The following is a 13,272-nucleotide window of genomic DNA, read 5'->3' on the forward strand; positions in this document are numbered from 1 at the left end:
AGGGAGGAGGTAGGTAGGGAGGTAGGTAGGTAGGGAGGTAGGGAGGTAGGTAGGTAGGGCAGGTAGGTAGGTAGGGAGGTAGGGAGGGAGGAGGAGGAGGTAGGCAGGGAGGGAGGGAGGTAGGGAGGTAGGTAGGGAGGTAGGTAGGTAGGGAGGTAGGTAGGTAGGGAGGAGGAGGTAGGGAGGGGAGGAGGTAGGTAGGTAGGTAGGTAGGTAGGGAGGTAGGGAGGTAGGTAGGGAGGTAGGGGGTAGGGAGGAGGTAGGGAGGTAGGGATAGGGAGGTAGTAGGGAGGTAGGGAGGTAGGGAGCAGAGCAAGGTAGGTAGGGAGGTAGGGGTAGGGAGGTAGGAGGTAGGGAGGGAGGTAGGGAGGTAGGGAGGTAGGGAGGTAGGGAGGTAGGGAGGTAGGTAGGTAGGGGAGGAGGGAGGTAGGTAGGTAGGAGGGGAGGTAGGGAGGTAGGTAGGTAGGTAGGGAGGTAGGGGTAGGTAGGAGGTAGGGAGGTAGGGAGGTAGGTAGGGAGGTAGGGAGGAGGTAGGTAGGTAGGTAGGTAGGTAGGTAGGTAGGTAGGGAGGTAGGAGGTAGGTAGGGAGGTAGGAGGTAGGGAGGTAGGTAGGTAGGTAGGTAGGTAGGGAGGTAGGTAGGTAGGGAGGTAGGGGTAGGGAGGTAGGTAGGGAGGTAGGTAGGGAGGTAGGTAGGTAGGTAGGTAGGTAGGCAGGTAGGGAGGCAGGGAGGTAGGTAGGTAGGTAGGTAGGGAGGTAGGAGGTAGGTAGGGAGGTAGGGAGGAGGATGAGGTAGGAGGTAGGGGCAGGTAGGTAGGTAGGGAGGTAGGGAGGGAGGTAGGGAGGAGGAGGGAGGTAGGGAGGTAGGGAGGGAGGTAGGTAGGTAGGTAGGGAGGTAGGGAGGGAGGTAGGAGGCAGGGGTAGGGGGAGGCAGGGAGGTAGGGAGGGAGGCAGGGAGGTAGGTGAGGGAGGGTAGGGAGGGAGGGAGGTAGGTAGGGAGGTAGGTAGGGAGGTAGGGAGCAGGAGGTAGGGAGGTAGGTAGGGAGGTAGGGGGTAGGGAGGTAGGGGGTAGGGAGGTAGGTAGGGAGGTAGGGAGGGGGTAGGTAGGTAGGGAGGTAGGGAGGGAGGTAGGGAGGTAGGGAGGTAGGTAGGTAGGTAGGTAGGTAGGTAGGTAGGTAGGGAGGTAGGGAGGGAGGTAGGTAGGGAGGTAGGTAGGTAGGGAGGTAGGGAGGCAGGTAGGGAGGAGGGAGGTAGGGAGGGAGGTAGGGAGAGGTAGGTAGGGGGTAGGAGGTAGGTAGGGAGGTAGGTAGGGAGGTAGGGAGGGAGGTAGGTAGGGAGGTAGGTAGGGAGGTAGGTAGGGAGGTAGGGGTAGGGAGGAGGTAGGGAGGTAGGTAGGGAGGTAGGTAGGGAGGGAGGGAGGTACGGAGGGAGGTAGGGGGAGGTAGGGAGGTAGGTAGGAGGGAGGTAGGTAGGTAGGGAGGTAGGGAGGTAGGGAGGTAGGTAGGGAGGTAGGGAGGGAGGTAGGAGGGAGGGAGGTAGGGAGGTAGGTAGGGAGGTAGGGGGGTAGGAGGGAGGTAGGTAGGGTAGGTAGGAGGTGGGGAGGAGGTAGGTAGGGAGGGAGGTAGGGAGGGAGGTAGGGAGGAGGGAGGTAGGGAGGAGGTAGGTAGGTAGGTAGGGAGGTAGGGAGGTAGGGAGGTAGGGGAGGTAGGTAGGTAGGAGGGAGGTAGGGAGGTAGGTAGGGAGGTAGGGAGGGTAGGTAGGGAGGTAGGAGGGAGGTAGGTACGGGAGGGAGGTAGGGAGGTAGGGAGGTAGGTAGGTAGGTAGGTAGGAGGTAGGGGGTAGGGAGGTAGGGGGTAGGGAGGTAGGTAGGGAGGTAGGGGGGAGGTAGGTAGGGAGGTAGGGAGGAGGTAGGGAGGTAGGGAGGGAGGTAGGTAGGTAGGTAGGTAGGTAGGAGGTAGGTAGGTAGGCAGGTAGGGAGGAGGCAGGCGAGGTAGGGAGGCAGGCAGGCAGGGAGGCAGGCAGGGAGGTAGGGAGGTAGGTAGGGAGGGAGGCAGGTAGGAGGGAGGATAGGGTAGGTAGGGGGAGGGAGGGAGGGAGGGAGGAGGAGGGAGGGAGGTAGGGAGGTAGGCAGGTAGGGAGGTAGGGAGGCAGGGTAGGGAGGTAGGGGGCAGGCAGGTAGGGGTGGTAGGAAGGAGGTAGGTAGGGAGGGAGGGAGGTAGGGAGGGAGGTAGGGAGGGTAGGGGGTAGGGAGGTAGGTAGGAGGTAGGAGGTAGGTAGGGAGGGTAGGGAGGTAGGTAGGGAGGTAGGTAGGGAGGTAGGGAGGAGGTAGGTAGGGGAGGGAGGTAGGGAGGTAGGGAGGAAGGGGAGGTAGGTAGGTAGGGAGGGTAGGGAGGGAGGTAGGGAGGTAGGGGGTAGGAGGAGGTAGGGAGGTAGGGAGGGAGGGAGGTAGGGGTAGGGGGGAGTAGGTAGGGAGGGGTAGGGAGGGAGGTAGGGAGGAGGTAGGTAGGGAGGGAGGTAGGGAGGGAGGTAGGAGGAGGGGGTAGGTAGGTAGGGAGGAGGTAGGTAGGAGGGAGGAGGAGGGAGGTAGGGTAGGTAGGGAGGGAGGAGGTAGGGAGGTAGGGAGGTAGGGGAGGTAGGTAGGGAGGTAGGGAGGGAGGAGGGAGGGAGGTAGGGAGGGAGGTAGGGAGGAGGGAGGAGGGAGGAGGGAGGGAGGGTAGGGAGGGAGGGAGGTAGGGAGGGGAGGGAGGGAGGTAGGTAGGTAGGTAGGTAGGTAGGTAGGTAGGTAGGTAGGGAGGTAGGGAGGTAGGACTGGGGTCTAAATGGATAGTTCAGAGCTTCTGAGCTATTTTATATGGTCTATACTTGGCATGTGGGTTACTGACTTATGGGTGGCACAAAGGAGAGGGGAGGGAGGGAGGGAGGGAGGGAGGGAGGGAGGGAGGGAGGGAGGGTAGGTAGGTAGGTAGGCAGGTAGGTAGGTAGGTAGGAGGTAGGTAGGTAGGTAGGGGGAGGTAGGGAGGGAGGTAGGGAGGGAGGTAGGTAGGTAGGTAGGGAGGAGGTAGGAGGGTAGGCAGGGAGGTAGGTAGGTAGGTAGGTAGGTAGGTAGGGAGGTAGGGAGGTAGGTAGGTAGGGAGGCAGGGCAGGTAGGGAGGTAGGTAGGTAGGTAGGGAGGGAGGGTAGGGAGGAGGCAGGTAGGCAGGTAGGGAGGGAGGGAGGAAGGTAGGTAGGTAGGTAGGTAGGTAGGTAGGCAGGTAGGTAGGAGGTAGGGAGGCAGGGAGGTAGGTAGGTAGGTAGGGAGGGAGGGAGGGAGGGAGGGAGGAGGGAGGAGGTAGGGAGGAGGGAGGTAGGTAGGTAGGGAGGGAGGAGGGAGGGAGGGAGGGAGGGAGGGAGGAGGGAGGGAGGGAGGGAGGGAGGGAGGAGGGAGGGAGGGAGGGAGGTAGCTAGGTAGGTAGGTAGGAGGGAGGCAGGTAGGAGGGAGGTAGGTAGGGAGGGAGGGAGGGAGGAGGGAGGGAGGGAGGTAGGGAGGGAGGTAGGTAGGGAGGGAGGGAGGGAGGTAGGGAGGAGGGAGGTAGGTAGGTAGGGAGGTAGGTAGGGAGGTAGGTAGGGAGGGAGGTAGGGAGGTAGGGAGGTAGGTAGGGAGGTAGGTAGGGAGGTAGGTAGGTAGGTAGGTAGGGAGGAGGTAGGGAGGTGAGGTAGGGAGGTAGGCAGGTAGGGGTAGGGAGGTAGGTAGGTAGGTAGGGAGGAGGAGGGAGGGAGGGAGGGAGGGAGGGCAGTTAGGTAGGAGGTAGGGTAGGTAGGTAGGTAGGTAGGCAGGCAGGCAGGCAGGCAGGGAGGCAGGGAGGGAGGGGGGAGGCAGGCAGGCAGGCAGGTAGGCAGGGAGGCAGGGAGGTAGGTAGGAGGGGGGAGGGAGGTGGGAGGCAGGGAGGCAGGGAGGGTGGGAGGGTAGGGAGGCAGGTAGGCAGGCAGGCAGGCAGGCAGGCAGGCAGGCAGGCAGGCAGGCAGGCAGGCAGGCAGGCAGGTAGGGAGGTAGGTAGGTAGGTAGGGAGGGAGGGAGGGAGGTAGGTAGGTAGGTAGGTAGGGAGGTAGGGAGGTAGGTAGGTAGGGAGGTAGGTAGGGAGGGAGGTAGGGAGGTAGATAGGGAGGTAGGGAGATAGGTAGGTAGGTAGGTAGGTAGGTAGGGAGGTAGGTAGGAGGAGGTAGGTAGGGTGGGGGGTAGGGTAGGTAGGGAGGTAGGTAGGTAGGGAGGTAGGGAGGGGGAGGGAGGTAGGCAGGGAGGTAGGGAGGTAGGTAGGGAGGTAGGGAGGTAGGTAGGGAGGTAGGTAGGGAGGGGGTAAGGAGGTAGGTAGGTAGGTAGGTAGGAGGTAGGTAGGAGGTAGGGAGGCAGGTAGGGAGGTAGGGGGAGGTAGGGAGGTAGGGGGTAGGGAGGTAGGGGGGAGGGAGGGGATAGGGAGGTAGGTAGGGAGGTAGGGAGGGAGGTAGGGAGGAGGTAGGGAGGTAGGGAGGTAGGGGGTAGGGAGGTAGGGAGGAGGGAGGGAGGGAGGTAGGGAGGTAGGTAGGTAGGTAGGGAGGGAGGGAGGGAGGGAGGTAGGAGGTAGGGAGGTAGGAGGAGGAGGTAGGGAGGTAGGGTAGGTAGGTAGGTAGGTAGGGTGGGGTAGGGAGGTAGGGAGGTAGGGGGAGGTAGGTAGGGAGGTAGGTAGGTAGGAGGGAGGTAGGTAGGAGGTAGGTAGGGAGGTAGGGGAGGGAGGAGGTAGGAGGTAGGTAGGGAGGTAGGAGGTAGGGGAGGTGGGGGTAGGAGGTAGGTAGGGAGGTAGGTAGGGAGGTAGGGAGGTAGGGAGGTAGGTAGGAGGTAGGGAGGTAGGTAGGGTAGGTAGGGAGGCAGGGAGGTAGAGGGAGGAGGTAGGAGGTAGGGGAGGTAGGGGTAGGTAGGGAGGTAGGGGGAGGGAGGTAGGGAGGTAGGGAGGTAGGTAGGTAGGTAGGGAGGTAGGGAGGGAGGTAGGAGGAGGTAGGGAGGTAGGGAGGTAGGGAGGAGGTAGGTAGGTAGGGAGGGAGGTAGGGAGGAGGTAGGGAGGTAGGGGGTAGGAGGTAGGGGAGGTAGGGAGGGAGGTAGGGAGGTAGGGAGGGAGGTAGGGAGGTAGGGGGTAGGGAGGTAGGTAGGGAGATAGGGAGGTAGGGGGGAGGTAGGTAGGGAGGTAGGGGTAGGGAGGTAGGGGGTAGGGAGGTAGGTAGGAGGTAGGGAGGGAGGTAGGTAGGGAGGTAGGGAGGGAGGGGGAGGTAGGAGGGAGGTAGGTAGGTAGGTAGGTAGGTAGGGAGGTAGGGAGGGAGGTAGCGAGGTAGGGAGGTAGGTAGGTAGGGAGGTAGGGAGGGAGGTAGGGAGGTAGGTAGGGAGGTAGGGAGGGAGGTAGGGAGATAGGTAGGGGTAGGGAGGGAGGTAGGGTAGGGAGGTAGGGAGGGAGGTAGGGAGGTAGGTAGGGAGGTAGGGAGGTAGGTAGGTAGGTAGGTAGGGGGGTAGGGAGGTAGGTAGGGAGGGAGGGAGGTAGGGGGAGGGAGGTAGGGAGGTAGGGGGTAGGGAGGTAGGTAGGGAGGGAGGTAGGTAGGGAGGTAGGGGGTAGGGAGGTAGGTAGGGGTAGGAAGGGAGGTAGGTAGGGAGGGAGGGAGGTACGGAGGGAGGTAGGGAGGTAGGGGGTAGGGAGGTAGGTAGGGAGGGAGGTAGGTAGGTAGGTAGGGGTAGGGAGGTAGGTAGGGAGGTAGGTAGGGGGAGGTAGGGAGGGAGGTAGGTAGGGAGGGAGGTAGGGGGAGGAGGTAGGTAGGGAGGTAGGTAGGGAGGGAGGTAGGTAGGGAGGGAGGAGGGAGGGAGGTAGGGAGGTAGGGGGGAGGGAGGGAGGTAGGTAGGGAGGGAGGGAGGTAGGGAGGGAGGAGGTAGGGAGGAGGTAGGGAGGAGGTAGGTAGGAGGTAGGTAGGGAGGTAGGTAGGGAGGGTAGGTAGGGAGGGGTAGGTAGGTAGGGAGGTAGGGAGGGAGGTAGGGAGGTAGGGGGTAGGGAGGTAGGGAGGGAGGTAGGGAGGGGAGGGAGGTAGGAGGTAGGTAGGGAGGTAGGGAGGAGGTAGGGAGGGAGGTAGGGAGGTAGGTAGGGAGGTAGGTAGGGAGGTAGGGAGGAGGGAGGGAGGGGAGGAGGGAGGGAGGGAGGGAGGGAGGGAGGGAGGGAGGGAGGGAGGGAGGGAGGGAGGGAGGGAGGGAGGGAGGGAGGGAGGGAGGGAGGGAGGGAGGGAGGGAGGGAGGGAGGTAGGTAGGTAGGTAGGTAGGTAGGTAGGTAGGTAGGTAGGTAGGGAGGTAGGGAGGTAGGACTGGGGTCTAAATGGATAGTTCAGAGCTTCTGAGCTATTTTATATGGTCTATACTTGGCATGTGGGTTACTGACTTATGGGTGGCACAAATTATGGGGGAAGCTCTGAAATATCAAATCAATTCAAATTTTATTTACGATCAAATCAAACGATCCATTTACTATAATCCTGTAGTATTTACTATAGTATTATACAGTATACTATAGTTTACTATATAATTATAAGGTATGTAGTGTAGTATTCTATAGTAAACTGCAGTATTTTTTCATGCTGGTGAACCTGATATATCAATCAATGGAGAGCTTACATCACTCCATTTGCCCAACAGATACCCTTCTGAAGGCGGGGGAGGTGAGATGGAGTATTTTTAAACCAGAGAAAGCAGCTGTCTTTTGTGCTGTAGTAATTTAGGTTAAATAGCTTGCTGGAGAGTGCTAACGCAATGCGTCACACCTAAAATGCATACCCCCAACACCCAGGTCTGGCTAAAGATATGTGGTATGACAGTAGAAAATGAAGGAGGAGGAGAAGAAGGAAAAATAGGAGGAGAAGGAGGGGAAGGAGGAGGAGAATGAGAAAAAATAGGAGGAGAAGGAGGGGAAGGAGGAGGAGAAGGAGAAGGAGGATGAGAAGGAGAAAAAGGCTCGCTGAGGAACCCAACTTCCATGGCTCTTTAGAGACAGCAAATACATCAAATGTGGCTTTCAGTTGAGGCAAGTGCTACAGAGAAAGCATCTTATTAATTCATTGGATTTGTGTTGCTGTTTTTGGGATAACTCCAAAATGAAAAGGGCTGGGTTTGCTTCTTTCAACTATTCAGAAAAAAACCCTCATGCATGATTAAAATACAGGGCTTTTTCAACTGCAGTCCCTTTGGTGTCTCAATTCTTATAATATCACTCCACAACCATGGTCATTCATCCACCAAAACCCAGAAAGGGCTGCAAAATGTAACATCCCCCAAAACACCCAAAACACCTGCCTGCCATTACTCCTTGTGGCAAAATCCCTTCCAAGCCTACCAATCAAACTCAACTAACCCAATCAGATCAATCAATACTCCGCACTGTATTATTTTTCAGTAGGATTGAACCAATCAGTGTGAAAGAAAATGAGAGGTCTTTAAGTACGTTGTTAGATCATAGGGCCTTCTCCATCAGAGGCCTCCCATAACTTACTCGGATCTGACTGCGTAATCAAAGCACTAGATGAGGCTGAGGCTGGAAGAGGCAGGGCACATCACCCCTCATCACAGACACATCAACATAATGGAGATAGGGGGATGGAGTGTTACGGTGGATAGAGGGTCTTTATATTCCAGATGTGTTTTTCCATTTCCTTCTCTTTGCAACTGAAAGTGTCTGCTGTCTGCCTCTTACCTCCCCTAAGTTTGTCTGCTCGTTCCTTCGTTTGGATGAGGGAATAGAAAGATGGATGAAGGAATAGGAGCAGAGAGTTAATGAGGCAGATTGCTCTCGTCGCTGCTGTGTGAGGGATTACAGGGAGATTACCGTGCCTGATTCTCTCTCTCGTTCCTCATCTCTCTCTCCCTCCCTTCCTCCCTCCCTCCCTCACTGACAGTGATGAACCAGAACAGGAGGTCATGCCCGTGTTGGCCTAGTGACGGCCTAGCGACGGGGCACGTATCAACAGAGGTGAGAGGAAGAGGAACCCCTGATGTCTGTGTCAGGGAAAATGGCAGCTGAGCTATTCAATACCATTCAAGGACTGTCCTCTGAGTGGATAGGATTTCTGAGGCCTTGTGTCTGACATTTTGATTTATGAACCTCTCCACTACAGTACAATACCAACAAAGTATCCTGAAATTACCATTTGGCTGACATTTTAGAGATGATGAACCTCTCTTGCCCATTATCAAACCACAATAGAATATTATACAATAAAATAAAATACAACAGAATAGAATGAAATAGAAAAGAATCAAACAGAACTTTTACGTTGTGGGGCTACTTCCTAGACGAGGTGCATTGATACGTCAGCGTTTCAAAAGGCCTAGTTCAGAGGCTATCCAACGTACCAATGGATTCTGATTGCAGAGCTATTTAAATGTAGGTTTATTATCCGAGTTTCCTATTATGTATGGATGTTGTATTCAGGAAAGTTGCATAACAGTGGATAGGAGCACACAAATGTAAGCGGAGGACATTGAAACCCACTTTTGCACTCAGTGAATAACAGGTCTGGAATCAATTATTCAGATTGAGGGGAATTTGCAATTATTATAAATCATCTCAACCCATCATGGCAATGTTAAGCACCCTCCATAAAACACAGTGAGTAGAGCAATAGACAGAAAGTGTACATATAGATTCTACACATCCTCGTCTGTTGGCAGCGCCACAGTGGTAAATATGTAAGCATATTAGAGAAGATGCTAATCAGCCTGTGCGTTATTCATGGATTATAAACTCACTGTCAGTCAAAACCGTTTTACAGACCAAAGTCAATAGCATGTTATGACGTCCCTGAAAGAGTACTTCATTCAATAGCTTGAGAGAAGATGATCACATTTCAAATGGTTGAATTCATTGTATTTGTTGCGATTTCCTGAACATGCAAGGCATAAACAATATATTCACCCAGTCATTTGGCATTGTATAGACTTTAGCTAAAACCAACCCCCCTTCATAATACAGTCCAAACACAATTACATAGTAATATTACAAATAACAGAATAGAACAGAAATGAGGTTGCGGGGAATGGTATAGAGGCTATTAAACTGCCAATGACATACACAGAGTGTACAAAACATAAAGAACACCTGCTCTTTCCATGACATAGACTGACCAGGTGAATCCAGATGAAAGCTAAGATCCCTCACTTGTTAAATCCACCTCCAACAGTGTAGGTAAACGGGAGGAGACAGGTTGAAGAAGGATTTTTAAGCCTTGAGACAATTGAGACATGGATTGTGTATGTGTGCCATTCAGAGTGTGAATGGGCAAGACAAAAGATTTAAGTGCCTTTGAGTGCTGTGCTTGGCGTGCGTGTGTGTGTGCGTGCGTGTGTGTACTGTATATGCATGGTTTATGCAGGGTTGGGGAGTAACAGATTACAAAAAACTGCGACTGTAATCCCTTATGTTACCAGCAAAGTATTGTACTTACAGATACTTTTGAAGACCTAGATGTTTACTTCTAGGGTTACTTTAAAATTCAGAAAAGATGTTTGCGAAACATTTGTTTGACACCTTTATGTTTTCTCAATGTCATTCAAATCAGCAATGGCAAAGGGAGCAAGTTTAAATTTGACTACAAGTCAGAGACCATTACGATGACACACCAAATACGTTTGACTGATCGTGGAATAGAGTAGGAATAGGCTTTTGTAGGCTAAACTATGTCATCCAATGGTGCGACTGCTCTCGGCATACAAAGATTATCCAACTTGAATAATGCTTGGAGGTAAGGACGAAAGCAGTGGTGTAGAATACGGCGATACGGATATCACTTATTATTGATATCCTCATAGCGCATTGGTGTGAATCACACTGCTGCTCTGTCATTTAGCTATTTGCGGTTTACCGATTGTGGTTGTTGTTGATGGCTGTTCACAAATGCACATGTGTATTTTAACCCAATAATGGTTGAATTGAAGAAGGTTAAACTGCCTATTAATCATAGTTTTGTGGACAGCCAGTGAAATATGCGCTCTTTCAACTGCTCTATAGTGCGGATTGCAGCCTATGGAATAGTCATTTGAGGGAGTACCCAACTTCTCCATACTGTCAAAATGAGTTTAATTTAAGTAGACCACAAGTGGGACTTTTATTGCTCAATCTATTTGTGGTGATTAAACAAACATGTATGATAGGCTTAATGGACACATGTTCAAACTCGCGCACTTTTGATAGACGTAAACAGCTGCAAATTGTCGAGATCTCAAAGTGTCACCAACAAAAACAGAAACAATAGGCCTATAGCAAATGCAGCATATGTTGTTACATTCATACGTGCAAATAGCACTTCTCGGTAGTCCTCAAAGCATGCCATTCCACGAGAGCAGCATTTCTTTTTCAACTCGACGCAATGGGCCCAATCAGTTGTCCATGACAACAAGATCAACAACAGAGTAGACTAACAAATCCTTTGTTTTTGGGTTACACTCAGGTAGAATAACTTGGCTAATATATATTTCCATATTTCCAAGTCCTATTCTTGAAGATCAAGGGAAATTAAATGAATTGGAATGACTGGAAATCTGACAGACTTTGTTTACTTTTTAAATGTAAAGACTAATCGTAAACTGTAATAGAAAGAAAGCAATGTGTTACAACTGATACAGTTTACTGCAACATCCATGCATTTTTTATTTTATTTTACTAGGCAAGTCAACTAAGAACAAATTCTTATTTACATTGACCCCTACCGAGGATCAGGTGCAGAACGACAGATTTTTACCTCGTCAGCTCGGGGATTCGATCCAGCAACCTTATGGTTAATGGCCCTACACTTTAACCAATTGGCCACCTGCTGCCCCATTTATGGGCAGCTATGTAAACCCCAACATTGATTTATCCTGTAATATTTTTATCTTCTTGTAATGCCTCTTAAAGGAAAAGTAATCTAAAAGTAACCAGATTACGTTACTGAGTTTGGGTCATCCAAAAATGACGTTACTGATTACAATTTTGGACAGGTTGCTAGTAACTGTAACGGATTACAATAACCTTCCCAACCCTGTTTGTATAGGTACAGTATGTCTTTAGGAGGGGTTGGATGAAGCGGAAAGTCACATTTTGTTGGACCTTGTGGACCAACTGACGAATAAAGTGATCTTAATCTAGATGTTCAATTCAGAAGGGTCATCATGTCAAATTATTTGGCCCAGGGGTCTGTATTGGAATTAGAAGACAGCCTGTTCGATAAGTGATATACACCACTGCCTGGTCTATGTGTGCGTCAATCAACTCCAGGCCCCCCTCCTACCCCGATAGCTATCCCCAATGTAGAACAAGTTTTCATGTAAACGTAACCATTAACTGTCGTGGAACATGGTATTTTCCCTCTCTCTATCTGATATTGAGGGACCCCAAGGAGAGACGGTTACGCACCCCAGTGGGCTAAGGTATAGCGACACAGTGGAAAACATTTGAGTCGCATTTGCTATACTGCTATTATCAAATATCAAATATATCGCATTTGTCGTTAAAAAAGGTCAATTATAATAATGTAATGTAACATATATATATATATATATATATATATATATATATATATATATATATATATATATATATATATATATATATATATATATATACGTAAATGCAGCTATAATGCAATAGAGCCGGATCGTTTTCAGACAGAACTGTAATGCGGTGTTTCAGAGACAAAATAATGCATGGCCTCGAGTGGCCTAAACTATTCAAGCCTTAAAAGATCATTGTAAAGCGCCAATAAAACGTATTTAATGAAGCCCATGTTGTGAACTTCAATATTTATATGTCCTGAGCTCCCAAGTCGCCTCTCAAGTAAATTCAAGATATAAATTCTTCCTTTCAAGGATTTGGAAAAGGTGTAGGGGGACATCACTAAAGAGCGTGATTGATAATAGGTGAATAGACAGTGGACTCATTCTCTGCAGCAAGAAGCATATGACCATCTTTCTGAACTTGGTTTGATACTGGAGCCTTAGATGTCTATCCAGACTGGGCAATGAAAAGACGCGCTCGTCTCACATTGGATTCTCCGACATTAACATAGCCTAAAATTACAATCATAAGGTATATCAATGTATACAGTAATCACATTAATCATATTTTTCTGAACATGTGAAAAATTAAACGCACTCTCCTGTTTTTTTTTTCATTTTTTTTTTTTCATTCTCGGTAATGTAGCCTATTACAAACAGCGTGCCAATTTCTGGACGCAGAATATAGAGCAGCTGTCTGTCCGTTTATAGGCTATGTCTCATCCCAAAGAAGGACACTGCTGCCAGGTCCGAATAATCCCCTCCAAAATATTGACCCATTACGCATCCCTCCATCTACAGCCATGTATACATTCTTCTCTAAGGAAACGGCGTCCTATTATTATGATGACAACATACTAACCTATCCTATCTCTTTCAACACAAACACGATTTCAGAACTGCAATCGACAGCAAAAAAAGGTCCGTAGTCTGATATAACCATGCTCTGATGTTTGTCACGCTGTCCGAACATCCACATACTGCTTCCAGCACAGCAGCGCTGTCAGAAAACGCAGACAGACAGACGCAAAGGAATTATGACCATAGAAAAACATAGAAGAAAAGTCCTTACTTGTGTCTTTCTGAAATCCCTCTCGATAATTCTCCAGACATCAAAGGTGTAATATTCCTGATCTGGATATGCCGCTTATTTTGTTATCCAGTGAGTGAAGCAGGTCAGAATGCCGTGTTTTCTTCTTCTCCAGCTACCAGATGCGAACGGAGCTAGCCCTGTCGTTCCACCTGCAACCGTGGAATTGAAGAGACAGCATCAGCACCGCACTGGAGCCCGCCCACCGCGACACGCCCCGCTCCGGCGAGGCTACTTCCAACCAAGGCGAGGGAGGAGTTGGCGAAACAGGCGAAACAGCTCCGTCGGTTGTCTATCGCTGAGACTGCTGCTGCGCTGAACATTTACCAGTTCCCACAGGCGACCCACATAGTGACAACACTTAAGATCCAACTTGAACTCTGAACATTAATATTGGGCATTTGTGGAAGGCCTGGCCGACACCCTATGACTTAAGAAGGTTTAAATTAATTCCAAAATGTTAAAATATAAATTGGTATCTAAAAACAGTGTTGAAAAACAACATTATAGGCTTACTGGCACACCTAGCCTATTTCAAATGGCAGGTGACCTAATTAGTCAATTAAAATCAAATGTGCCAATAGACCAGTGAAATCTCAACATTCAAACAATTTCCAAACTTGATTGGAA

The 13,272-nt window shown here is 50.9% G+C and overlaps 1 protein-coding gene across 1 annotated transcript in view; it reads right to left on the reverse strand.

Moving 5' to 3' along the window:
- LOC112214891 (neurexin-2-like) overlaps positions 1 to 12,868 on the reverse strand; it is a 1,125,107-nt gene extending 1,112,239 nt beyond the window's left edge. The window contains 1 exon segment of the mRNA XM_042298402.1: positions 12,625 to 12,868. The gene's annotated coding sequence lies outside the window, so the exon portion shown is untranslated.
- Positions 12,869 to 13,272: the final 404 nt, after the last annotated feature.

Source organism: Oncorhynchus tshawytscha, linkage group LG15 (genome assembly GCF_018296145.1).
Source record: "Oncorhynchus tshawytscha isolate Ot180627B linkage group LG15, Otsh_v2.0, whole genome shotgun sequence".
Taxonomy (NCBI): Eukaryota; Metazoa; Chordata; class Actinopteri; order Salmoniformes; family Salmonidae; genus Oncorhynchus; species Oncorhynchus tshawytscha.